Source organism: Equus przewalskii, chromosome 5 (genome assembly GCF_037783145.1).
Source record: "Equus przewalskii isolate Varuska chromosome 5, EquPr2, whole genome shotgun sequence".
Lineage (NCBI taxonomy): Eukaryota > Metazoa > Chordata > Mammalia > Perissodactyla > Equidae > Equus > Equus przewalskii.
Window position 1 is genome coordinate 65,954,340 of NC_091835.1, and position 3,825 is coordinate 65,958,164.

At 45.8% G+C, this 3,825-nt stretch overlaps 1 long non-coding RNA gene across 1 annotated transcript; it reads left to right on the forward strand.

The window, feature by feature from the left end:
* The first annotated feature begins 219 nt into the window (after positions 1–219).
* Positions 220–2,430, forward strand: LOC139083699 (uncharacterized). The gene is made up of 2 exons (XR_011540611.1): positions 220–422; positions 2,154–2,430. It is a non-coding gene; the product is annotated as an uncharacterized lncRNA (long non-coding RNA).
* The last annotated feature ends 1,395 nt before the right edge of the window (positions 2,431–3,825 follow it).

Sequence of the window (3,825 nt, forward strand, 5' to 3'; positions counted from 1 at the left end):
TTTGGAAACTCCTGAAAAGCACCTGTGATCACCATTAAGAAAACACACTTTTAGCACATGTTTATTTTCTCATTGTCATTGCTCCATTACGTGACTGCAATTAGTGACCCCAAAAGCTCATTTGCATCAAGATCAGTAAAACCCTTTCATTTGTCCATTTAAATTGACTTGAGGTTTTAGTTAATTATCACTTCCTGGCAGTCTGAAGGTCAGACTATTTCCTTTTGTTTCACATGGTAGTTAATCCCCTCATTAACGGCGATGAGAAATGAATTATTAAACTCGTGCCATTTTCGTATTTCAGGTAGTGAGAGGCCCTAAAATCCCAAAGGTGTCATAGGGGAAGTCAGAAAAGTGTTGAAGACTCTACTTCCTGCAAACATGAGGTTCTCTCCGCAGTTCTCATGGTAAAGAAGGTTCAGGTAAGGCTCTTTCCCTAAATTAAAACAGACAAAATGAAAATAAAAACAATAGTTATTGGGCTCAGCTTTTCCACTCACTAGTTGCATGGCTTGGGGAAAGGCAGCTACCCTTTTGACATTAAAGATTTTCTCAATTGTAAAATGGTGATAATAATAACCAACCTAGAGAATGGTTGTGAGCGTTAATGCATGAAAGTGCTTACAAGACTGCCTGCCACATAGTAAGGGCTTAGTAACTGCTAGTTAATTATATTATCACTGCCGTTATCACCCTGGGCAAGTCAGCTTCTGAATTCTGTGGGTATTAGGCCTCAGCCAAACATCCATTTGCCGAGACCTTGCTCACACCTGGGTCAAAAATTCACTTTTACCCACGGGGCAAAGATGAAAGCTAAGTTGTGTTAGGCCCTGGAGAAAAAACTCAGATAGCCATGCCTCTAGGGTCTTAGGGAATTCAACTTTATCTGTCCTCTTCTAATTACTCTAAAAAGATTTTTTGGAGGGTGGAGGCCAGTAGAAGATAGAAAGACACAATAGATGGGATCCACAAGACCACCCCTCGTGGTGGAAGGCGCCTCTGGCCCTTCCTCTGCTTCTCCACCTCCCTGGAGGCCGGCTCACCCTGGGCGTCCCAGACAAGACTGTGTGCTTGGACTCTTGTCTCGCCTGATGGACCCCCTTAAGCTCATGCTGACTAATAGTGAATTCAGCCCTGCTAAGGAAATCCTGGTTCGATGAGGGAATACCTCCAAGTCTAATGGGGCCATTTCCTTTTGCTGTACCAAGCAGTGGACCCTACAGGCTAGCATCCTGTAAGATGCACAGTTCTGGGAAAGCCCTCTAGGTGAAGGGACATCTCAGCCAGGTTTCAAAAGACCAGCAGAATTCAGCTTGCCAGAGAGAAGGAGGAAAGACAGTCCAAGTCAGTGAGGAGAATGAGCAAAGTGGGAAGGGTCGGGAATGTGCCTAGAACAGGGAAGAGTTTTCCCAGAGGCTGGACCATACACTCTGCAAGGGAGTAATGGTAGCTGGGCTGCTGAGAGAGGGTTGGATTAAGGCCTTAGACTTCATCCTGCAGTCAATACAGACATTGGAGGTGGAAGCATTATTTTAGGGGAAAAAAGTGCATAGTGTTGCTTATGTGGAATAGGTAGGGCTAGACTGGGTGGGTGAGTCCCAGGGCCTGAGGTAGTGGAGACCTAGGGATGAAAAAGGAAAATAAGATGCACTGGAGTGGTTGCGTGATCATATGCATTGTTATAGGCAAAGAGGGTAGAAATCGTTGCTCAAAACTGAATTGTAAAATGTATTTTGTCAATGCTTTACCCAAAACTGTCATTCAGTAAATCCTGATTGGATTTTCATAGGGAAAATATTTTACCCCTTTAAAAAAGGTTCTAGAAAGAAGCGGCTTTAAAAATGCTCCTGGAAGAATAAAAGTCACCGAGGAAAATGAGTGGGGTGTGAGTGATTGAAGGAGTGACAAAGTGCTGGCGTCTTTCCAAAGACCACGCCCGTGACTTGATGCTTCGTGTGACAAGCGCAACCGCGTAGCTCTGTCATTCCCTCATCAATATTGGAAAAGCACTTTGTACCTTCCCATAAAGAGGAGAAAAATATCCTAATAAGGATGCAGTTAGTCAGTCTTGTAATTTTTAATTGAGAAGCTTATGTGAAAGCTAGAACATTAAATCTGGAAGAGAATTTAGACATCCTGTCATCCTTTTACAGAAGGGGAAGCAGGACAAGAGAGTAAACTCCACTGAAAGCCATCTGGCTGGTGTGTGCCAGTCCCATTGCTGGAAGGTAACGGCTTTGAATCCTGGTCTGCTGTGCTTTCTGCTTTGCCGCGAGAATCCCCAAAGACCATTTTCTTGCTGCCGTAGAAGACCTGGTGCTTTCGATTTTCTCTTTCGAAAGTCAAGAATTGTTTTATTGGACAAATTCCTCACATTTCTCCTTACTGCATAACTTTTTCCTGTTTGTGGAATTAAATGATTAACTGCGAGACGATCCTTGTATTAAAGATACCTTAGCCCAGGCAGGCGAGTTGCACAGAGGGAAGGGAAGTGGGTGTGTATGGGAAGGTACTCAGGCCGGCCCTCTCAACTGGTGTTCATGGTAAGGCAAATTCACAAAGCGTCAGCAAACCCCTGACTCTGAACTCACATGTGCCCGTGCTGATGGTCATCCCAGGGAGTCACAGGGGTCCCTCGCTGCCCCTTTCCCCTGTGTGTCTCCTCCATTCTCAGAAGGGGCCTAAGATGACTCTATATAAATTCCAACATGGGGTCGGGGTTCCCCAAGCAATTCTCTGACACCAGCTGGGAGTCCTACAATTCAACTCAGTTCTGGCAGTATCTACCTGGAGATGGCATCAGATCTCACAGATTAAGGGCTCAATCTTACAAGACTGCCCACCCCCCTTCAAATGCCAATCACAAGTCCAGGTTGTCCTCTGGGCTTCTGACCCACTGGCTGTAGATTGGAGATTCCAACTACCTTGGGTTCAGTTAATTTGCTAGAGCAGCTCACAGCACTCAGGGAAATGTTGCTTATGAGATTACTGGTTTATTAGAAAAGAAAACAACTCAGGAAGAGCCAGATGGAGGAGATGCATAGGTCAAGGTATGGGGAAGGGGTACAGAGCTTCCATGCCCTCTCTGGCCATGCCACTCTCCTCGAATCTTCATGTTCGCCCACCTGGAAGCTCTCCCAAACCCCTACTCCTGGGATTTTATGGCGGCTTCCTGACTTCGGCATGATCAATTGCTAATTCCGTTTCCAGCCCCTCTCCCTTCTCTAGAGAAGTCGGGAGTGGGATTGAAAATCCCAAGCTTCTAATTGTGGCTTGGTCTTTCTGGTGCTCAGCCCCCATCCAGGAGCCATCCATCCAGGAGTCCACCCAGAGTCACCTCATTAGAACAAAAGATGCTCCTAGTGCTCTTATCACTTAGGAATTTACAAGGGTTTTAGGATCCCTGTGTCAGAGACTAGGGGTGAAGACCAACTATGTATTTCTGTTCTTTTCTTCTTCTTCTTCTTCTTCTTCTTCTTCTTCTTCTTCTTCTTCTTCTTCTTCTTCTTTTTTGGTGAGGAAGATTGGCCCCGAGCTAACATCTGTTGCCAATCTTCCTCTTTTTGCTTGAGGAAGATTGGCCCTGAGCCAACATCCATGCCCATCTCCCTCTGTTTTGTATGTGGGATGCCACCACAGCATGGCTTGATGAGCAGTGTATAGGTCTGCACCCAGGATCCAAACCCGCAGACCCCAGGCCACCGAAGCAAAGCATGCAAACTTAACCACTACGCCAGCAAGCCAGCCTCCAAATATGTATTTCTTATTATAAATCACGATATCACAGCCCTCCGTCCTCCCCATGACCTCACAGAGGTCTAGGCT